Consider the following 25,231-nt stretch of genomic DNA (forward strand, 5'->3'; position numbering starts at 1 on the left):
TTTAGATTCCCTAGTATCTATATATTAGATATTCGTATATATCCTATATAACTTTATCTCGTAATTCTAGTAGTATCTAGATTTTATTTTTATATATTAGAACTTCTAAATAGCTTATATCGTATCTATTTAGTACTTCGTATTCTTTTATCTATTTTAGGATCTTTTAGTAAGTCGAGTCGTTAGGTTATACTTTAAATATTATATTTAGCTATCGTTGCTAGTAGTTCCTGTTTTCGTTGATTTCTAGGAGCTGTCCTTTCGCTATAGGTGCCCCTATATTATAGTCGCTTCGTCGACTAAGGGCATTAGCTCGACCGTTTTCTATTCCTTTTTTATAGATTATCTTATAATCGAATTCTAATAAGTATTCGGCCTATCGGATCTATCGTCCGTTTAACTATTACGTTATTATAAAATATAAGATATTCTTATAGTCTATATAGACCTTAACTTTATATTTACTTCTAAGAAGGTAGTATCGAAATTCCTTAAAAGCTTAAATAATTATAAGGAATTCTTTATCGTAGATAGGGTAATTAAGTTCTACGCTATATAGCTTCTTTAAGTAGAATATACTTAGTTATAGTCTTTCTTTATCGTCTTTTTATCCGATTTATACTCCTAGAGTAAAGTCTAATATATCGGTTTTAAGTTTAATTTATCGTTCTAGATCGAAGGTAGTTAGGACTAGTTCTTACGTAATCGTAGTCTTAATATAATCGAAAGCTTCGTTAGCTTTATCGTCTTATATAAATTCTTTTTCCTTCTTTATTAAGTCGTATAGTAGTACTATAATCTTTCCGAAATCTTTAATAAATCGTTAGTAGTAATTTATAAATCCTAGGAAACTTTATACGTCCTTAACGTTCTTTAGCGTTAGCTATTCTTTAACTAAGTTAATCTTATCTTATTATATTTATATCTCCCTTAGTAAGATCGTATATCTAAGGAAGTCTACTTCTTATATATAGAACTTACTTTTCTTTAGTTTAACTAGTAACTTCGTATTCTAAAGTACGCGGAGTACCTTATAAACGTATTCCTTATATTCTTCTAGGGTATCTAAGAAGATTAGGATATTATCTAGGTATACTATTATAAAGATATCTAAGTATTCGCGTAGGATATTATTAATTATCCGTTAAAAGGTAGCTAGTATATTTATAAGTCTAAATAGTATTACTAGATATTTAAATAGTCTAAATTTCGTTCTAAAGGCTATTATCTATTTATATCCCTTTTTTATACGTATTAAGTTATAAGCGCCTTTAAGGTTAAGGGCTATAAACTATTTTTTACTATATAGTCGATCTTATAGTTTTAATATAAGCGGTAATAGTATTCGGTCCTTTATTATAATATCGTTTAAGCGTCTATAATCGATAACTAGTTATAGTTTACCGTTTTTCTTTAGAATAAATATAACTAGGTAGCCTACTTCGGATATTAATATTTATATATATCCCTTTTATAGATTCTCATCGAGGTAGTCGTATAGCGTTTATAGTTACTTTTCGTTTAGGTTATAGATCTTATAGAACGTCGGCGTTATTCTATCCTTAAGATAAATTTCGTAGTCCTATTAGCTATATTTAGGTAACCCTATCTTAAGTTCTTCCTTAAAGAGTTTATTATATTTTTAGTATTCTTAGGGGATATTCTTTATTCTATCTTATAGGCTTTATTCTTTCTTTTAAGAGTTAGTTTCTCTTAACTTAAGCTCTTTATTAATTTATTTAAGGTCTTTCCTTAGAGTAGTAAGAACTCTTTAGATCTTTATATTATATCCTTTATTCTATTTATATTAGATGCTAGGTTATATAGCCGTGTTAGTTAGTACGTAGGTCTTATTAGTCGATTTTATTATATCTACTAGTTCGGTTATTATTTTCGTTTATATCGCTAAAGCCCGTAATAATTTACTTAAACGGTTATTTATTTTATCCTATTTAGTAGCTAAATTATCGTAAAATTTTACTTTCTTTTAAATCTATTAGTCCTAGAAACTTACGTCTTCGTTCTAATATAGCTAGCTAGTTTTCTAGTTAATTAGTAGGTTGCTCTCCTATAGCTATAGAAGTCCTAATATAAGGTCGTGTTCTCTAATATCTATAATATCGAAGTTAACTCGTTCGTCGTAGCCCTAGATATTAATATCGAGGTAATTAATCTCTATATTAATAATTCTATTATTATAGTTAAAGGCCTCTCCTTTGATATTCGTAAGTTTATATAGATCTTTCTTATATCTCTATATAAGTCGGTAACGATTAATAACTCTAGGTAAAACGTAATTGCCTATTACGCTATAGTCTAAAAGTATACGTACGTAATATCCCGCGATTTAGATATCTAATACTATTTAGTCGCTATAGCTTACCGTTGCTATATATAGGGTCCTTAGATCTTATTATATCGTGCTAATTTATAGCCCTTTTATAGATAGCGTACCTTATTTTTTACCTAGTCCTTATTTATTTTATTTAAGTATTCTTCTTCGATTTATTATTAATATTATTTCTTTATATTTTTATCGCGTAGTATTATATCGGGGCTTAAGAGACTAATTTCTTATAGCTAATTAAAGATTTCTTATTTCTCGACGCTATATCGTTTATATTATACTACTTCGTAGTTAATTACGTACTATACTTCGTAATTCTATTCGTTTTTATACTAAAAGTTGAGTTTTCGTTTAGCGTCTTTTTATTTTTCGCGTAGTATTTCTATATCGATTCTTCCTTAATTAAATATAGCTTATAGCCTTTATATATATTACTAATAATCTTTTAGTGCACTATTATATCGTTTATACTATACTCGTGCTTTTTTATATTTATAAACTCTATAGTTTAAGTATACGTATTTATTATAATCTTCTTCGTTGTATTTAATTTATTATATAAGTCTTTAAAAGATTAATAGTTTAGATACCTTAGAGCGAGTAGCGTTATACTATTCCTCTATTTTAGCGTGTTTATAGATTTTATATATCTCTAAAAGACATCTCGTTAATAAACCGTAATTATCGCGGCATTTAAGTAGTATACCGTAATCGGGTTCTAATAATATAACTTAGTCGTCTAGGTAGCGTTAATCGATTTTCTAGTAGTCTAGTTCTATACTTAGGTAGGGTTTCGAAAGTACTTATCCTTTAAACTTAACCGGGAAGGCGTCGTATTATGCCTTTATCTAGAAGTATATTATGCAATCTAGGTAGACGTATAATATCTATAAAATATACTTATAGTACTTATAAGTAAGTAGTATTTATAGATCGTCTCTAAATTCTCCTTATAGTTACTATTCTCGTTATAGAGCTATAAAGGTATCGACTACGGTAATAGCTATAGCGTAGTCTTCTCTACGTAGTACCGGTTAATATCGAATTAATATAGCTTATTAGTTTTCCGTAAGAATTTAAGGCGTTTATTAGGTTCTAATTTTAAGTATTTCTTTAAATTCTTTAAAGTATAGAGCGTATTCTCTAATCGTAGTATTCTCCCTTAGTAGCGAGGGTAGTAGTATAAGTTCGTTCTTATCTTCCGTTTCTCTAGGTATTTCTTATTCTTTAGAGCTTATATCGTTAATACTTCGTTATTCCTCTTTAGGTAGTTATCTAAGTTTCGTAAGTATAAGGGCTACGTCCGTATCTTCTTTATTATATTATTTATAGACTGCCTATCGTTATTATCGATTTTTACTTTATATATCTTCCTAGAATCGTTTGCCGTTCTTCTTAATCTAGTCTTATAAGACTCCTTTAGGATAGGGGTATTCTAGTTCTACGAATTTAACTTATTTCTATATTTTAGGATCCCTTCGTTATATTATTATAAGGGTTTTCTTTAGTAGCTTTAGGAACTATTTAGTACTATTCTTATCGCTTAGGTATACTATATATTTATCGTTATAGTATATAGTCTAACTAAGGAGTTTATACTTTAGTTCCTATCTATTAATAGCGTTTAGGTATTTCTTACCTTTTAGGGCTAGTGCTTAGTAGGTTTTCTTCTCCTTATAAGGTTATCTATATTCTTTAGAGTAATATCTAAGTTTCCTATAGTTAAAACACTTTCCTTTACTTTTCTATATTATATCTAGATCTATCTTACCTAGGTTAGTTATATAGGCGTAGGCAATAGGAGTTTCGCGCTTCTTTTTATAGTTAGCGCGTTAGTTAAAGTTATTTCTATAGGAAGGGTTCTAGTTTCCTCTTCCTTATTTCTTCTCTTAGCGTCGCGTATACTATCTATCGTCGATTCTTACTACTATAGCAATATAGTCCGAGAGGTTATTAGGTCGATTTTCCTTATAAAGCTCGTCCTTAACTTCTTCTTTAAGCCCGTCGTAGAATCGTAATATAAGAGGTTCGTCGTCCTAATTAAGCTTTAAGGTAACTTAACGGAACTTCGTAGTATAATTTAATACTAAGATCCTTTATTAAAGTTCTCGAAGTTTTTATTTAGCTTCTCGTTCCTCGTTAGTTATTCCGAATACCTTTATAATAGCTTCTTCGAATCCTTAGAAACTAGCAAAGACTTCGTCTATCTCGTTATCTTATCGCGCTAGTTAGTTATCGAGAAAGTCCCTTATAATAGGTCTAAACTAAGCGAGTACTATTCTAGATAAATAATTTCCTACGTAGAGTACCTTTTTAACTAGGTCCGAGAGTTTAGTAGGGTAAAACCGGTAGTAGGACTTAAGTTAAGTAAGAAAGTCTTAAAGCATACCGTAAGTACCGTTAAATAGTCCTAGCTATTTTAGTTTAACTACTTCTTCGAGGTCCCTAACTTATCCGTTGCCTCCTCTATTCCTAAGTAACTATACCTTATATCGAAGGGTAATAATCTCGTATATTATATCCTAAGGCGACATAGTAGCTCTAAAGTTAGTTAATCTAGTTTACTATATAGGTATATTAATAGTTACGATATTACTTAGAGTAACGCGGTATTATACTAAATAAGAGCTTTTAACGTATAACGACTAGTGTTATTCCTAAGGGATAAACCTATCGAGGGGTTTATATTAGTAGATATAATAGGGCGTGGTCTAAGCAATAATAAGTATATTACGTTAGTAATAAGTTAAAGGTTATAGACCGTAGACTATAACTAGGTAATTAAAATTAAAGATAGAATCGTAATAAAGATCTATATTAAAAGCTATCGAGCTATCTATCTAAAGGAGTGTTCTATTCCTTCCTTATATATCTCGAGAGCTTCCTTAGATAGCTAAAAATTCTTCGCGCTATAATAATTATATTACTAGTAGTCGTCCTATAACGACCGGTGTTATTCCTAAGAGATAAACTTATCGAGGGGTTTATATTAGCAGATATAATAAGGCGTGGTCTAAGTAATAATAAGTATATTATATTAGTAATAAGTCGGAGGTCGTAGACTATAGACTATAACTAGGTAATTAGAATTAGAGATAGAATCGTAATAAAGATCTATATTAAAAGCTATCGAGCTATCTATCTAAAGGAGTGTTCCGTTCCTTCCTTATATATCTCGAGAGCTTCCTTAGATCGCTAAGAGCACTTAGTAATCCCGTCGCCTAGGAGCGCTAGGGCGCTAGAGCGATCCTACGATCTAGCCGTAGAGCGTTAGAGCGCTAAAGTAACCCGTCGCTCTAAACTTAATTAGCCCGTCGGTCTATCTAATATTCCTTGCTCCCTACGTTACGTGTCCTCGTAATATATACTAGTCCCCGCGGTTCGCTAGACCGTGGTCGTAATACGTCCTTATTATAATAGTGTTTTAATAGCCTCTTCTTATAAGTATCTTTTAATTCTTTCTATATATAGTAGCTAACGTATTTCTTTTAGTAACTAAATTATTAGTAGAGTAGTATAGGCTATATTCTAAAGAGGGGGAAGCTAGGGAAGCCTTATTAAAGCTTTAGGCATAGCTTATAAACCTTTAGTCGTAAATATCTATTACTATTAATTATTTAGCTTATATCCGGAAGATTTAAAATTATATAAAGGAAAAAAGTTCCGAGTTATTTTATCGTAGTATCTAAGAAGTAGATACTAAGGATAGCGTTTTACCTACGCTTAATACGTATAAGTATTAGGTAGTAAATAATTTATAATCGTTAGGCGTTCTTAATAAGGCGAATTAGTCCTCGTTTAGTATTAATAAGGAGTTTATAGATCTTAGTCCTTTAATCCCTCTTAAACCTTCTAGTAAAATTATTAAAGTAAAGAGCTATAGTAGGTTAAGTGCTTAAGTAGTTCCTAGGTATTTTCCTCTAGTCTATATCCCTTTTACTTAATAAGGTATTCTTATTACTAACCTTATTTTCTAATATCTAGTATTTATTTTACTTTATATTCTTAATTATTATTAACTTTAATATTTTCCTATAGTTTAGCGTTTCGTAGCGCTAGTTCTAATAATAAGATATAAAATATTAGGTATATCCGTATTATTATTAGTAGCGAAAGTTTATAGTTAGCTTTTAAAATAGTTTTCTTAACCTTAAACGGTCTAAGTTTTTTAAAATCTAATTTATTACTTAGTCGTTTTATTTTAATATTTCGTTATATAAGGTAAACTATATCTCCCTCTTAAAAGATTAGTCCCTATAATCTTTTCCGATTATAGTAAGTAGATATTTATTCTCTAATAAATTAAAGTTCTTATTATATTTCTTTATATAATTTTCGTAGCTAATCTACTTATAGTATCGCTTATTCCGCTTATAGTCCTTATCGAGTAACCTTAAATACTTCTAGGTTATATCTATAATTAGCGTATACTAGTAAGAGCTTAGTTATTTCTATAACTAAGCTATTATAAGCTAGTTACGCTATTAGTAGCTATTTAACTTAATTGTTTTATTTATAGCTAATATAGTATCGTAAATATTATTTAAGCGTTTAGTTAAGTCGTTCTATTTATCTATCTATTTATAGGTAATAAGCTATACTAAGCTTATATTTCGTCCTTAATTATACTATAAGAGCTTACTAAAACTTAGCTATAAACATACTTCCTTTATTAAAGATAATCTCGTTTAATAGTCTATAATTACTAATAATAGTTTATAGGAATATATATACTAGCTCTTCTATATTACTTACTTCTTTATATAGTAAGAAGTATCTATACTTCGTTAATTTATTAGTAATAATAAATATACTATTATACTTAACGTTAGTTATAGGTTCTTTTAATAGTAGTAGCTTTATAATATAGTTAAAAGCTATTAAATCCTATAGTTTCTCTAGTACTAATAGCGGTTATAATTCTCTATATAGTTTATATCGTTTAGCTTTACTTTATATATAAAGTTCGTATTCTTTAATAACTTATTATACTACTTCCTTAAGCTATAAGAAATTATATTATTATTTAATCTATTTTATTATTCTTTAGATTCCTTAGTATCTATATATTAAGTATTTATATATATCTTATATAACTTTATCTTATAATACTAATAGTATCTAGATTTTATTTTTATATATTAGAATTTCTAAATATTCTATATTATATCCGTTTAATACTTTATATTCTTTTATCTATTTTAGGATCTTTTAGTATATCGAGTCGTTAGGTTATACTTTAAATATTATATTTAGGTATTATTACTAGTAGTTCCTATTTTTATTAATTTCTAGGAGCTATCCTTTCGCTATAGGTGCTCCTATATTATAGTTACTTCGTCGACTAAAGGTATTAGCTCGACCGTTTTCTATTCCTTTTCTATAGATTATTTTATAGTCGAATTCTAATAAATATTCGGCCTATCGGATCTATTATCCGTTTAACTATTACGTTATTATAAAATATAAGATATTCTTATTATTACGGAGTAGGTAGAGGCATACGCGTAGGTGCCGTTTATAGGATAATATTAATAAGCTATATAGAGCTCTCCTATATATAGCTAGCCCGTATATATATATATAGGATCCGGCCCTCTATATATAACTATATAGCTTAGGCTATAGCCTAAGCCTATAACCTATAATAGTTAAAGACTCTTATATAATGCCCTCCCTTAAGCGCGGCGCGGCGTTGCCCTATTAATAGCTTCCGTACTATAGGGCCTGTGCTACTAGCTCTACCCTACCCTTTTCTATTAATCGTGCTAGCCCTACTAGCCCTATTATCCCCGCGCCTATTAGCCTAGGTAGCCGGAACCGGGCTCTATACTTATCGGCCGGCTAGCCGTTTAAATAAGGGCATAACCTATTATATACGCCCCTAGGTAGCCGGCGGCCGGCCCGGACCTACGTAAGCCTTAGGTTGCCCGTCCCCTCGGCCTTAAGCAGCCTCCTCTACCTAGGGGTATATAAGGCGGCATCCCCCCCTTCCTCCTTCCTTTCCTTCTCCTCCTTCTTTAACTATAGTAGTAGTAGTAATAGGTAAGTTCCGCTCTACCTAAGGCGTTAGTTCGTTCTTAGCTATATAGGCCGCCTTATTAATATATACTTATAGTAATAGCTATAGTAGCAATAATAGCCCTAATAATAATAACTTTTACTAGTAAGTTCTCCGCCTTATAAAGTAGGAGGCCGTAATCCGTAATACTAACTTCCGCGATAGATATATCTACCTCCCCCTCCCCCGCTTCCTCCTTCTCGGAGCGTATAGAGTCGTTCGTCGACGCCGTGCTAGGCACGGCCGATAACGGCTCCGCCGCTACCGCTGCTCCTACCCGCGCCCCCGCGACCGCGCCTACTACCGCCGCCTCTACCTCTACTACGCTAGCCGCCCTTACGTCGCCCTTCTAGGTAACGACGCCGTCCCTGCCCCCGGCTATAACGCCCGGCCCCTCTACCCCCGCCTCTACTACTACTACCCCCGTAAGTCCGCTACCTAGCGAGCGTAGTAGCTATTTTCCGCTAACTTCTTAAAGTATAAATACTAAGTATAGGCTAGAGCCGCCCGCGCGGCCCCCTATATACGGTGCGCGTCGTAAGAGCTCCCCTACGCCGACTAAGTCGGGCGCCGCTATAGCGGTAGTTATTACTAATACGCGCGTGCCGGCCGCGCCTATAAGGCGGCGCCTCCTATCTTACTCGCTACGGCGTTAGCTTAAAAGGCCGGCGCGTACGGGTAGGTATAGGGGGCTACTAAGAAGCGCCTTACTGCCGCCGCCGCCGCCTACCGTAATCTCCGCGCCCTCGAGCGCTAGGGCCTTATCCCTAAGTAAGTTCCTCTTATCTAGCTCTTTTACTTCCGCTACTAACTCTCCCGGTACTAGGGATACTGCCTCCGTCGCCCTATCGGCGGTCCCCTTAGCCGTGCCCGCCGCCGCCCCCCCCCCTACTACTAACCCGGGCCCCCGCCCCTAGAGCCCCCGGAGCCGCCGCTGCCGCCGACTAGCTCGCGGGCCTAGAGGGCCGCCTAAGCGCCCTAGAAAGCGCCGCCGCCGCTAATAAGGTAGAGGAGGACGACGAGGATAAGGATAAGGACGACGATAAAGATAAGGAGTAGGTCTAAGTAGTCTAGGGGCTCCGCCCTAAAATAAACGCTATTTTTATCTCTACTTATATAATTACGCTCGCGTTATCGTAACTACCTACTTTACTTTACCTACTTTATAGTCCTAGCTTAGGCTACTATCGGTAGTCCGCTAGTCTATCGTTCTTATCTACTATTCTAAATAAGGCTTTAAACTTATTAAGGGCTATAGTTCCTATAAACTTACGTATAGGTTCTTATATAAGGTCGAGATACCCGCGCTACTTAACGAGGACCTCCTAGCGTTTCCCCTTACCGACCTTTTTCTAGCGCGCGGCCTATATCTCTTTAACCTTAAACTCGTCCTCTCCCTTTACCTCGATTATAGGCGGTTAGGCGTCCGCTACTTCTTATCTAGGCAATAGGTTAAAGGAGGCTCTATAAAGGAGGTCTATATTAATCTTATTATAGACCCTTATTAAGAGACTATCGAGCTCTATAACCTATAGGCTAATAACCCTTTATACCGTAAACTTTATATATAGCTAGTTAAGCTTCTTTTTTAGTCGTGCTAACCTATAGTTATAAAGGTCTAGCTATACCTTATCTCCTACCGCGAACCTATCTACTAGGGCCCTAGTCTTATTAGCGTGCCGCTCTTAATCTTACGCCGCGGCGGCTATCGCGGATTAGTAATAATTCGTAGTCTCCTATAGCTTTCGTATAAACGCGGAGGCGCGGCCCTTTAGTAACGAATTACTATACTACTCCGCTACTATATCTACGGTAAAGGGAACTAGTAAGGGTAGTTTAAAGCTATACGTTATAAAGAAAGGGGCTATCTTAATAGAGGTATATAGTTTACTATTTAACGTAAGTTAAGCCGCGGGGAGCTATTAGTCTTAGTTTACTTAGTTACGGGCTACGATAGCCCGTAGGTAAGCCTATACCTCCTAGTTAACCCTCTCGGGCCCTCCGTTAGTCTATAGATAATATACCGTGCTAAGTAGCTATATAATCTAAAGCAGCTAGTATAGGTGCTACTAAAAGCGGCTAGTTTAATTCGATCCCTTATCGCTTATAATAAAGGCTAGCTAGCTATATAAGCGGGACTAGTATTATAGGAAGCGCTCTATATAAGACTCTATATCTATAGATAGTATCGGCTTTAATACTATAGACTTACTAAGTCGGTCCTTAATTACCTATATATAGCGGTTGCCGCCCTCTATAAGTAGGAGGTCCGTTATAAAGTCTATCTATATATACGTATAGAACCGGTCAGGCACCGGAAGCTACTTAAGCAGCCCCTTAAGCTATGCCCTCTAGATCTTTATACGGCTATAGATATTATAGTTACGGAGGAAGCGACGAACGTAGTACTATAAGAGGGGCTAGTAAAAGTCCCTCGTAAGGCCTACTACTATGCCCTATCTACTTAGGTAACTTACGACGCTAGAGTTATAGATAAGTTAGACTAGCCTCCCTTAGAGCTCGTTCCGTTCGTTTAGCTTTAGCGGTCCCTCCTTCTCCTTAGCTTCCGTAGTATACGGTGCGCCCGGTACCTATAGTCTCCCCCGCTAGCGTAGATACCCTCGTAGGTCGATATAGTAGTCGGCTACCTATACCTTTAGCTTTAGCTTTAGATCTAGGCGTTAAGCGCCGGACTTAACGGCACGGCGCACGCCCTTATAGGTATAGTCTAGAGCCGCTATCCTATCCTATAAGCGTTAAAGGGCCTTATCTTAGAATACTCTCGCCGCGCGCGCCCCCGGGCCGGTCTATCCCTCCTCGCCGGACCGAGGTAAGGGCACGGGGGGAAGCTTATTCGCTAGCACCGCGTCTCCCTCTACTAAGGAAGCTCCTATATAAGTCCGTAGTGCTTCCTATAGGATAAGCTATAGATCCCGGGCCTCGATATCCGCTCCTATCGGCCGGTCTTAATCCCTCTAGGAAAGCGCGTCTAGAACCGCGGAGTCCCGCCTAAGGCGGTACTTAATCGAGAAGTTAAAGTATAAGAGATACTCCGCTTAGCGGGCTTACCGCTCTAAGAGGTACTAGCGAGTTATAAAGTACTCGAGGTTCCTATAGTCTATAAGAACCTCGAAGCTCTTATAGCTCCGGAGCTCTACTTACTATTTCTTAAGGTAGCTAATAATTACTAGTATCTCCTTATCGTAAATAGCGTAATTCCGCTCCGCTAGGGTTAGCTTATAGGAGTAGAACGCTACTAGTTACTTCCGCCCGTTTACCTTTTAAGAGAGCGTTCTTCTAAGTACTTAGCCGCTATAGTCTACTTTAACTAATATAGACCGGTCGAAGTCCTATTAAAGTAGTACTAGGGCTTAAGAGAATAGGTCCTTAAGCGTACGGAACGCTCCTTCTTATACGGGCCCCTAGTAAAAGGCGGTCTACTTCCCGGTAATCTTATTTAAAGGTATTATAATATAGGAGAAGCCCTTAATAAATATCTTATAATAGTTCGCGAACCTAAGGAAGCTCTATACGCCTATCTACGTAGTTAGGGTAGCTTAGTCCTAAATCGCCTAGATCTTTACGGGGTCCGCCTATATACCTACGCCTACGTAGATAATAAAGCCTAGGTACTTAACCCTCTTAACCCTAAATTCGCACTTATTTAGGTCGAGGTAGAGCCTATATAGTTAAAGGCGCTCTAAGACCCTCTATACTTTCTATATATAGTCCTCGTAGGAGCCGCTTATATAAATAAGGATATTATCTATATATATAAAGGCGAACTTATTAAGGAAGTCCCGAAGTACGTTATTAATATAACGCTAGAAGCTAGCGGGCGCTCCTAAGAGGCTAAAGGGCGTTACGAGCTACTTAAATAAGCCGTAGTATATATAGAACGCTATTTTTTACTCGTTACCCTCTAAGATCTATACCTTATAGAACGCCTATTTTATATCTAGCTTCGTAAACTACTTTGCCTTTAAAAGGTTATAGAGCGTATCCGAGATTAAGGGCAAGGGGTAGCGGTCCGGCCTCGTAATTACGTTTAGAGCCCTATAGTCGTAATAGAACTATATCCCGCCCCTTAGTTTACGTACGAATAAGACCGGCGCTCCTACTTTAGAGCTACTTACTTAAATAAAACCCTTATCTAAGAGGTCCCTTAGCGTCTTCTTTAGCACCAGTAGCTCCGCGTATAATATACTATATAGCGGTCTAAATAGTGCGGGTAGTTCCTACCCCTTCTTATTAGTATAGAGTACGATCCTATAGTCTACCCCTAGCTTATATAGGTTAAGCTTATCTGCTTCCTAGGCCTCGAATAGTAGTAGGAGGTCGTAAAAGCGCTCTAGTATCTATTACCGTAGCTTAGAGGGCGACTTTAGCTTCTTTATTTAGAGGGCCTTATCGATATCCGCTAGGCTAACTACGTAGACCGCTACGTTAGCCGCTACCTGGCCTTGCCCCCGCTCTACTTATCGCACGGTTCCTATAAAGATAGAGGTAAGGACTTCTTATACTAAGTATAAAGCTCGCACGCCTAGTCCTACGCTTACGGAACTATCGTCGTAGCGGACCTACCGTTATATAGGCCTAAACTATAGCTTCCTTTAATATAGAACTAAGTATAACTCTATATATAATAACTAGGGTTTCCTAAGGATTAAGGGAAACTTTAGTTAGGGGATTATATAGGCTTCGATAAGCTTATAGTAACCGTTAACCTTTATAGCTAGCTATATAATACCCTTAATTACTATACCCTTTATCGCGCCTAAGGCGCCCTTTACTCGCCTTAGGGCAATCTTTTTTACTAGCACTTATATCTCTCGCGTAAGCGCCTCGTTAACTACGGCGTAGCACTAGCAGCCCTTATCTATAAGGGCGGTAATAGGTAAGGAGTTATTAATTATAACCTATATTAAAGTAAGCTCCTCTTTTATATAGGCGGATAATTCTTCCTTCTCCTTTACTAGTACTAGTAATTAGGGCTCTAGAGCCCGTCTTTACTCTAGAGCTACTTTTTTTCCTCTAGGCCTAGGGGGGCAGAGTCCTCCTTATCGTCTAAGGCGAGGAGCGGTTCTATCTTCGCTACTCGAACCGCTATAGGCCGCTTAGCTAAAAAGAAGGGGTATTTTAATATAAAGTACGTAGATACTCCGTAACGTAGGCAGCGGCCGTTAGCCTTCCTCTTCCCGATTTCCTCGCTCGTTACCTACTTCGCCCGCTACTTAAAGTACGGGGCGGTATAGGGGGTGGTCGACGGCGTCTTCTTACCGCGTCTAGCCCGGTCTATATAGGTAGCCGATATTAGGGTGTCCCCGTCCGTATCGATAGCCGGTTATTTATCTTATAGAGGGGCGGTAATCCTATCGCTGCTATACGGCATGCGCTTATAGAGCTTCTAGAAACGCGGCGTCTACTTATAGCCCTAAGCTACCTTTATTAACCGGCTTATATACTTAACGTAGTTAGTAGGCATAATTATAGGGATAAGCAGCTCCCGTAGGGCTAGCGTAATTAAATTCCGTAGCTATATAAGCTTCGCGCTATCTTCCTATACCGTAGTCCCCGCTGCCCGTAAGAGCGTCTCTTTAAAATCGGGAAGGAATTCGCTAAAGGTTTATCCGTCTCTCTACTTAAGGGTCCGCAGCCTATCTTACGCCTTCTCCTACTCCTATACGTTGCCGAACGCATATATAAGGTATTAGAAGAAGTCTTATAGGTCGCGTCTGCCCCTAGGGCCGCCCTTATCCTAGAATCCGGAGATCCGCCGTATCTAAGGCTCCGGCAGCGTATAAAGGAGCGAATACCACGCTATATCGCGATAGCTATTTAGGCCCTATTTCTTATCGGTTATAAACTTCGTCTATAGCCGGCTAAGGAAGAAGTAAAAGGACTCCGGCTTACCGTCCTAAGTTAGCTAAGGGAGCGGCTTCCTCGTCGGTAGTATCGCTGCCGTAACTAGCGTTACGGAGGCCGTAGGGGTTAAAGCCGGTCTCGTAGACGGCTCCCTTAGTATAGCGAGAACCTCGTCCTTCTCGCTAGCCGTCGCGCTTCTAATCGCTTCTAGGATAGCTACGATACTTCCTATCCGTCCGGGGAGGGGCGGAGTGCTTCCTCGAGGGGGAGGCGCCCTCTCTAAAGAGATATCTATTAGATCTATTAATTAATAGCTTATACTATTACGGAGTAGGTAGAGGCGTACGCGTAGGTGCCGTCCGTAGGATAATATTAATAAGCTATATAAAGCTCTCCTATACGCGGCTAGCCTATATATATATATATAGGATCTAGCCCTCCGCACGTAACTATACGGCTTAGGCCGTAGCCTAAGCCTATAACCTATAATAGTTAAAGACTCTTATACTTATAGTCTATATAGACCTTAACTTTATATTTACTTCTAAGAAGGTAGTATCGAAATTCCTTAAAAGCTTAAATAATTATAAGGAATTCTTTATCGTAGATAGGGTAATTAAGTTCTACGCTATATAGCTTTTTCGAGTAAAATATAATTAGTTATAGTCTTCCTTTATCGCCCTTTTATCCGATTTATACTCTTAGAGTAAAGTCTAATATATCGGTTTTAAGTTCGATTTATCGTTCTAGATTAAAGGTAGTTAAGACTAGTTCTTATATAATCGTAGTCTTAATATATTCGAAAGCTTCGTTAGCTTTATCGTTTTATATAAATTCTTTTTCCTTCTTTATTAAGTTATATAGTAGTACTATAATCTTTCCGAAATCTTTAATAAATCGTCGGTAGTAATTTATAAATCCTAGGAAACTTTATATATCCTTAACGTTCTTTAGTATTAGCTATTCTTTAACCGAGTTAATCTTATCTTATTATATTTATATCTCTCTTAGTAAGATCGTATATCTAAGGAAGTCTACTTCCTATATATAGAACTTACTTTTCTCTAGTTTAACTAGTAACTTCGTATTCTAAAGTACGCGGAGTACCTTATAGACATGTTCCTTATATTCTTCTAGGGTATTTAAGAAGATTAGGATATTATCTAGGTATATTACTATAAAGATATTATAAGGAACGGTGTTCCTAGTATAAATAAAGCAGCTATAATATACTCTCCCGATTATATAAGCTAATAAGTAGTATATTAATTATAGATAAAATCTTTTCCTATAGAGCAAGAATCGCTCGTTATTTTACATGTTATTATGCATTAAACGGGTTGCCGGTTATCGTATAATCGGGAATCGAAGGAACAGAGCTAGCTTAGAATGCTAGCTAAGACCTCTTAAGAACACCGGCACGACCAACCTCCTTTAAACACGAATATTACTAGAACTAAGATACTTCTAGATTCACTCGAGGTATCACGGAATTCCCTAGTCTTAGGGCTATACGGCAGCCTAAATCTAGTCCCGAAAGGTCTTTCGTTTAGCTATAATTGTCTATATAAGACAGTATGTCCGCTAGTAGATAGATAGAGAAACAAAAAACTTTAACACCTCTTCTATACACTAATACACTACTAATAAATTCCATTAAAAATCCTACCTTATACTCCTTCTTCCCCTCTATTACGTAGTCTTACGTAATTCCTTGATTTCCTAAAATTCCGCTTTTGCTTATATATATTAAGAGGTTATAAGCCCGGCTTGCTCCTTTTAAGCCGGGAAATTAACTACTTATACCTTTAAAATTCCTCGTCGAAATATTCAATTAAAATTCCTTTCGAAATTCCCCCTGACTTCTTTTACCTTCCTACGCTCTTAAACTCCCGTCTAGACTTCTCGATCCCTACGAACGAAATAATACCGAATTTATATAAAATAGGTAGATAGAAAGAATACGAATTTACTAGACTTAAGGGAAATTTAAATTATACCTTATAGACTACGAGGATAGAAGCTATCCTTATAAAAGAAAAGCTTATTGCTGCTCTAAAGCAAGCAAATTATATATAGACTACGGAGGCTTTATCTATAATATTCCTTTAAGTCGAAGATAGTCCCTTAATATAAATTCGGTATCTAAAAAATGCTAAAGAAGCGTGGGATAAGCTTAAAAAGCTATATAATCCGTCGAACTTTTCGTCGAATTATCTGCTTATTAAGCAGCTCTTTAATCTTAGTCCCTCGGACTCTAATTTAGAGAAATACCTTTATAAGGTAAAAGAAATCTACGAGGATTTAAAATCCTATAATATAGAAATTCTAGAAGTTATCCTTATAGCATAGATTCTTAATTGCCTTAATAAGGAATTTAGAAGCTATATTATAAATATTACGTAGAGCCTTAGGCATAATTCTACGGCGTCTACCCTCTAATCCCTAATAGCTAGTCTTTTAGACGAAGCTAGAAGAATAGAGGATATAGATAAATCTTCGGAGAAAGCCTTCCTAATATAAAGGAAGCCTTAGAAATCCTATAGAAATTCTATAGATACTCCTTATTATAAGGAATGCAAAAAACCAGGGCATTTTATAGTAAATTGCTATAAATTATACCTAAATAAGGCTCCTACTTATTAGGTTTTAAATAAAGGAAAGAAGGACGATAGGACTCGAATTTCTAAGAAGAGAAAATATTCTTCTTTATCTTCTTCTTCTAGGAAGAAATCCCCTTCTAGTAGTGTTTCTACTACTAATAAAAGAAGGAAGGCTCGAATTATAAAGCTAGAGTCCGATTCGGAAGATAGTAATAAGGTCTTAAATATAGCTTCGTAAGAAGAAAATATAGACCTAGATATCGACCTTATAGACCTCTCTAGGGCCCCGACCCCTATATAAACGTCTAAGGATTTAGAGGTAATTTTAACCTCTATAAATACCCCTATAGTAGAAGCTAATAAAGACTCTCTTTTAGGACCTCTAGAAGCCTCGATTCTTAGAATAAAGGAATTAGTCTTAAAGGTAAGAGAAGGAGGATTTCCTAGTTATAAGAATAAAAGGATCTTTGATTTTATCTATAATACCGGAGCTACTAGGCATATAGTATCTAATAAGAATTTCCTTATTAACTATAAAGAAATTAATTCTAAAGTTTACTAGGGAAAAGCTTCCTTTATATTAGTAAAAGGAAAGGGGGACTTAGTATTTAAGTTCCCGTATAGTAGAAAAAGGTATATCCTTCGAGACTGCTTTTATATACCCGAATTAGGGGTAAATATACTATCCCAATCTTATTTTAATAATACCTATGCCTTAATAGGAGGAAATAAAGTCCTTTTATTAGATAATAAGGCTAAGGTCCTTACTAAAGGATTTCTTAGAAATAAATTTTATTATATTCCTATAGAACCTTTATTAGAAAGCTAATCGATCCTTATTACGTCTTTAAAAGCAAAGGATATAGATTTTTATACTTAGCACTTACGCTTAGGGCATATAAATAGTAGGGCTATTTTAGAAATATTAAAAAGATATAATAAGGATATAAAAATGCCTCTAGAAGAGGAAAATAAAATAAGGCAATGCAAAATATATATTAGAGCTAAAGCAACGAATAAGGTTAATAAATAACCTTCGTATAAGTCTTATTCTTATTTAGAAAAAATAGTATTAGATATTTAGAGGCTAATTAAAGTGCTTACTTATAATAAATATTACTATTATATTTCTTTCCTAGGCATAGGAACCCGATATCTAGAAATATACCTTCTTCGAAAAAAGGGAGAAGCTCTAGATAGGTTCCTAGAATTTAAAAATAAGGTAGAAAATAACCCTAAAAATACTAGGATTAGAGAAGCATTTTCTAATAATGCTAAAGAATTTATATATAAAATAAAGCTCTATTGCGAAAAAGAAGGAATTACCTTTAATTCTAGTCCTCCTAGGACGCCGGAATCTAATAGTAGAATAGAAAGAATAAATCGTACTATATTAGAAAAAGTATAAGCTCTTTTATTTACTGCTAGGCCTCTTAAATATCTATAGAGAGAAGCCGTTTTAATAGCTACCTATTTATATAATAGATCACCGTATTTTACGATAGGATTTAAAAGTCCTATAGAAAAAAGGGATAATATAATACTACCCTTTAAGACCTTAAATAAAATTAAGACCTTCGGAAGCCTTATATATTATAAGAATAAAGACCCTAAAAATAAGCTAGATAATAGAGCTTTTAAGGGAATAATAGTAGGCTATTTAGAAAATGTATATAAAATCTAGGATTTTTCTAAGAGAAAGATTAATATCTCTAAAAATATTACTATACTAGAAAATAAATTTATAGAAAATCTAGAAATCTCTAGTAGTAATAATACCTTTGATTTTAATTCTATTCTAAATAAAGATAAGCTAGAAAGCTATATCCCTATAGAGGAAGCTATTAAAGAACCTAGAGATAAAAGTCCCTCGCCCTCTATAGAAGAAGAGTCTCTAAATAACAATCCTATTCCTACTACTAGTAAAATAGTAGTAGAATTACCTAAGAAGCCGGAAGGGTTCGATTCTAACTATATCGAATACCTTAACGTTAATTTATTTCTAAACTGCGATTTTATAGAGTTAATTCTAGCTAGTATAGAAAATCAGGATCTAAAAATTCTAAAGACCTATAAACAGGCAATAAATAGCCCTGAAATAGCATTTTAGAAAGATACTATAATTAAGGAAATTATCTAGCTAATTAAATATAAAACTTAGGAATTTTCCTACCTCCCTAAGGATAGGGAGGCTATAGGAGGCCGCTAGGTCTATACTATTAAGAAGGATAGTTAAAATAATATAATAAAATATAAAGCCCGTTTCGTAATATATAGATTTAAGTAGATCTATAGCTTAGATTTCCTAGATACCTTCTCGACTACGGCTAGACCCGAATCTATTAGAATTCTACTTATTTTAGCTATTATCTACGAATTCGAAGCTTTATAAATAGATATAATAAATGCCTTTATATATACCGATATAGATAGCGAAGTATATATCGATCTTCCTATAGGCTACGAAGAATACGCTCTTAAAGAATATTATTTAAAACATAGATTAGCTTATAGAGCTAAAGGAATTAAATTAACTAAATTCCTAGACCTATATAAAACCGGTCAAATTAAAGCAAAGCTAAAGAAAGCATTATATAGCCTAAAACAAAGTCCTAAGCTCTAGTATAATTATTTAAAAATTATACTAAATAATCTTAGATTTCTTCCTGTTTTAATAGACAAAGGAGTATTTATAAATAAGGACTATAGTATAGCCTTAGCAATTCACGTCGACGACTTTCTTATAATAGGGCCCTCTAAATCTATAATAGAAGAAAGATTATTTAAAGAATTATCTAAATTCCTAGATTTTACTATCTTAAGAGATATAAAAGACTTCTTAGGTCTAAATATTATAATAAACCGAGAAAATAAAGAGCTATATATATCCTAAGAAAATAATACCTTAAATAAATTAAAGGAATTTAATAAAGAAGGTTTAGAAACTTTAAATTTACCCGCTATAGTAGGCTTTAAGCTTATAAAAGTAAAGGAATTACCTTCTAAGGAAGATATATTGCAATTTTAGAAAGAAATAGGATCTCTATTATACTTAGCCTTATTTACTAGGCTAGATATCTTATATTCTGTAATTTCCTGCGCTAGATTCGCGGCTAAGCCCGACTAAACGTATTTTAAGGCTTTAAATATAATTTAGAAATATTTAAATAAATTCCCTAGCCTAAAGATTAAATATAATTGCAATATCCCTTTTACCTATTTATATATAAAGGGTTTTACCGACTCTAGCTAGGCGTCGGATTTAACGGACGGAAAATCCTTTTCCGGTTACTGTTTTTATATATATAATAATATAATAAGCTGGGCTTGCTCTAAGCAGAAAGCCGTTGCCCTTTCTACCTACGAAGCAGAGTATATTAGCCTTAGGGAGGCAAATAAAGAAGCTGTTTATTTAAATATGCTTTTTAAAAATATTACTAAGGATCTATCTATTAAGATTCCTAATACTATACCTCCTATTTTAACGGATAATACTACTGCTATTAAATTAGTAGAAAATCCGGAATTTTATAAAAGGTCTAAGTATATAGGATTAGCCTATTACTATACTAGAACTAGTATAAGAGAAGGGGAAATTAGAGTTTTTTATATTAAATTAGAAGATAATATAGCTAATATTTTTACGAAGGAATTAAGATCTAGATTACTCTATAAATTTAGAGACGGTCTATCCTTAATATAAGTTCCTAAGCAATTAAAAGGGGTTTTTAGATATTTCTTATACTTTCTATATCTTTCCCCTACTAGGTTTTTCCTTTTAGGTTTCCTAGAGAAATATTTACTAGGTTTTTATCTATTAAGATTTTCCTAGCAATAATAGGTTTTACCTTATATAAGGTTATCCTATAAATAATTATTATAACTATAGATTTTTCCTACCATAGGTTTTTCTATTAGTATATACCTAAGGATTTCTTTTTCCTAAGAAAGAATAGGTTTTATATATCCTATTAAGGTATAAGAATGGTTTTCCTATATTAGGTTTTTACCTATATATATACTACTATAAATAAATTAGTAAAGAGTATATAAATCTACTCTTTAAGGGAGGCTATAAGGAACGGTGTTCCTACTATAAATAAAGTAGCTATAATATACTCTCCCGATTATATAAGCTAATAAGTAGTATATTAATTATAGATAAAATCTCATCTTATAGAGCAAGAATCGCTCGTTATTTTGCATGTTATTATGCATTAAACGGGTTGCCGGTTATCGTACAATCGGGAATCGAAGGAACAGAGCTAGCTTAGAATACTAGCTAAGACCTCTTAAGAACACCGGCACGACCAACCTCCTTTAAACACGAATATCAGTGGAACCAAGACACTTCTAGATTCACTCGAGGTATCACGGAATTCCCTAGTCTTAGGGCTATATAGCAGCCTAAATCTAGTCCCGAAAGGTTCTTCCGTTCAGCTAATAGGCAGTTCCTACCCCTTCTTATTAGTACGGAGTATAATCCTATAGTCTACCCCTAGCTTATATAGGTTAAGCTTATTTACTTCCTAGGACTTAAATAGCGGTAGGAGGTCGTAAAAGCGCTCTAGTATCTACTACTATAGCTTAAAAGGCGACTTTAGCTTCTTTATCTAAAGGGCCTTATCGATATCTACTAGGCTAACTACGTAGACCGCTACGTTAGCCGCTACCCGGCCTTACCCCCGCTTTACCTATCGTATAGTTCCTATAAAGATAGAGGCAAGGACTTCTTATACTAAGTATAAAGCTCGCACGCTTAGTCCTATGCTTATAGAACTATCGTCGTAGTAGACCTATTATTATATAGGCCTAAACTATAGCTTCCTTTAGTATAAAACTAAGTATAACTCTATATATAATAACTAGGGTTTCCTAAGGATTAAGGGAAATTCTAGTTAAGGGATTATATAGGCTACGATAAGCTTATAGTAACTATCGACCTCTATAGCTAGCTATATAATACCTTTAATTACTATACCCTCTATCGCGCCTAAGGCGCCTTTTACTCGCTTTAAGGCGATCTTTTCTACTAGTACTTATATCTCTTATATAAGCGCCTTATTAACTACGGCGTAGTACTAGTAGCCCTTATCTATAAGGGCAGTAACGGGTAAGGAGTTATTAATTATAACCTATATTAAAGTAGGCTCCTCTTTTATATAAGCGGATAATTCCTCCTTCTCCCTTACTAGTACTAGCAATTAAGGCTCTAGAGCCCGTCTTTACTCTAGAGCTACTCTTTTTCCTCTAGGCCTAAGGGGGCGGAGTCCTCCTTATCGTCTAAGGCGAGGAGCGGTTCTATCTTTACTACTCGAACTACTATAGGCCGCTTAGCTAAAAGGAAGGGGCATTTTAATATAAAGTACGTAGATACTCTATAATATAGGCAGCGGCCGTTAGCCTTCCTCTTCCCGATTTCCTCGCTTATTACTTACTTCGCCCGCTACTTAGAGTGCGGGGCGGTATATGGGGTAGTCGACGGCGTCTTCTTACCGTATCTAGCCTAGTCTATATAGGTAGCCGATATTAAGGTATCCCCGTCTATATAGATAGCCGGTTATTTATCTTATAGAGGGGCGGTAATCCTATCGCCGCTATATAGCGTGCGCTTATAGAGCTTCTAGAAACATAGCGTTTATTCGTAGCCCTAAGCTACCTTTATTAACTAGCTTACGTACTTACTATAGTTAGTAGGTATAATTATAGGGATAAGTAGCTCCTATAGGGCTAGCGTAATCGAATTCCGTAGCTATATAAGCTTCGCGCTATCTTCTTATACTATAGTCCCCGCTACCTATAAGAGCGTCTCTTTAAAATCGGGAAGGAATTCGCTAAAGGTTTATCCGTCTCTCTACTTAAGGGTCTATAGCCTATCTTACGCCTTCTCCCGCTCCTATACGTTGCCGAACGTATATATAAGGTATTAGAAGAAGTCTTATAGGTCGCGTCTACCCCTAGGGCCGCCCTTATCTTAGAATCCGGAGATCCGCCGTATCTAGGGCTCCGGCAGCGTATAAAGGAGCGAATACCACGCTATATCGCGATAGCTATTTAGGCCCTATTTCTCGTCGGTTATAAACTTTATCTATAGCTAGCTAAGGAAGAAGTAAAAGGACTCCGGCTTACTATCCTAAGTTAGCTAAGAGAGCGGCTTCTATATCGGTAGTATCGCCGCTATAACCGGCGTTATAGAGGCCGTAGGGGTTAGAGCTAGTCTCGTAGACGGCTCCCTTAGTATAGCGAGAACCTTATCCTTCTCGCTAGCCGTCGCGCTTCTAATCGCTTCTAGGATAGCTACGATACTTCCTATCCGTCTAAGGAAGGGCGGAGTACTTTCTAGAGGGGGAGGCGCCCTCTCCGGAGAGATATCTATTAGATCTATTAGTTAATAGCTTATACTATTATAGAGTAAGTAGAGGCGTAGGCGTAGGTGCCGTCTATAGGATAATATTAATAAGCTATATAGAGCTCTCTTATACGCGGCTAGCCTATATATATACGTATAGGATCCGGCCCTCTATACGTAACTATATAGCTTAGGCCGTAGCCTAAGCCTATAACCTATAATAGTTAAAGACTCTTATACGAAGCCCTAGAAAGCGCTTAGTAAGGATAGCCTTCTTATAATCGTATAAAAGAAGCTCTAATATATAGTTAAGCACTAGGTATAGACGCTCTTTAGCTTATCGCTCTAAGAGGGCGTCGTGCCTTATTAATAGTAAATAGCTAAGATTATTCCCTTAAGGAAACTAGATAAAAGGGATTATACCTTAGCTAAGGCATAGCGACCGATTTCTCTCTTATTAACGCTTAGTAAAATCCTAGAAGCAGTCGTTACGGAACGTATTAGCTATATAGTAAAGGCTTAAGGGCTTTTACCCGCGAACTACTTTAGTATATAGAAGCGTAGGTCTATAGATTAAGTACTTATACTTCTATAGGAGCGGATCTATAAGGCCTAGAGAACGGATAGAGTACTTAGCCTTATTAGCTTTAACGTTAAAGGCGTATATAACGGAGTATATAAAGAGCGAATACTTAAAAGGATAAAAGCCTAAGGTATCCTAAGTCGTTTAGTTAAGTAAATAGACGTATTTTACTTAGGATAGACCGCGTTAGTAGTTATTAACGGGTATATATCTAAGTAATAAACCCTACTATAGGCCGGCCTACCCTAGGGATCCCCTCTATCGCTAATAGCTTTTCTTTTCTTTAACGTAGACTTAGTATAAAGACGGATTAATAATAATAGCGGCTTTATCGCCTTCGTAGACGATTACTCTACTTAGGTTATAGGGCTAATAGTAGAGTTAAATAGAGATAGTATTTAATCGATTATCGATAAGGCGCTTAATTAAGAGAAGCGTAGCGGCGCTATATTTAAAGTAGAGAAGATATCCGTTATCTACTTTATACGTATCGCAGAGCGCGATAGCGACCTACCTCTTATTATTAAAGGAAATAATATTAAGCCGAAGAGCAACGTAAAGCTATTAGGAGTTATTATAGATAAGGCGCTTTACTTTAAAAAGTATATTACTAGAGCAGCCGCTAGGGGGCTAGCCGCGGCTATATACTTAAAACGACTAAAGATAGCCTCGCTATAGATAGCGAGGTAACTATTAATAGCGACGGTGGCGCTAGCTATAGACTATGCCTTAAACGTATAGTCGTACGTATACGGGGTAAAAGAAGCGGCATAGATTAGCAGGGCCTAGTAAATCGGAGCCTAGGCTATTACGGGAGGCTTTCGTATAGTAGCAACGGTAGTAGCTGAGGCCGAGGCAGCGTATAATCGTTCCGAGAACGGCATACTTAAGCGGCAGCGAAATTCTAGATAAGGATACGGACGCTCCCGAAGATATATCCTCTAATATCGTTAAGGCTTAAGCTAAATAGGAGGTATACGTCGCTAATATAAAAGCTCGCCTCGGCGATAAGAAGACTAGATATTAAACGCCTAGAAGTTATCTATAAGTTCGTACTAGCGCCGTAGGACGAATAAGTATAGGCAACGTATAAGGTAGACCGAGCGGAGGTACTAAAGTTAGATAACCTAGAGGATATTACTATCGCGACGTCTAGCTCGTAAAGGAAAGGTAAGGTCGGGTTAAGAGGCGTCGTTTAAGATACTTCCCGTAATAGCGTAGACGAAGTGCTAGCTAGCTACTCCGTTACCCTTAGCTCTAGTAATAAGTAGAATACCTATATAGTAGGACTTAAGGCAATCGCTATAGCCCTAAGGTATATACCTTTAGGCCTTTATAACCGATAGCTTATAGTTATAATAAGCAACCGCTCTATCCTATAAGTTATTAGGCGACGGCGGTAGTAGTTTAGTTAGTATATAAT

Source organism: Hirsutella rhossiliensis (genome assembly GCF_020360975.1).
Source record: "Hirsutella rhossiliensis strain HR02 chromosome Unknown scaffold00001, whole genome shotgun sequence".
NCBI lineage: Eukaryota > Fungi > Ascomycota > Sordariomycetes > Hypocreales > Ophiocordycipitaceae > Hirsutella > Hirsutella rhossiliensis.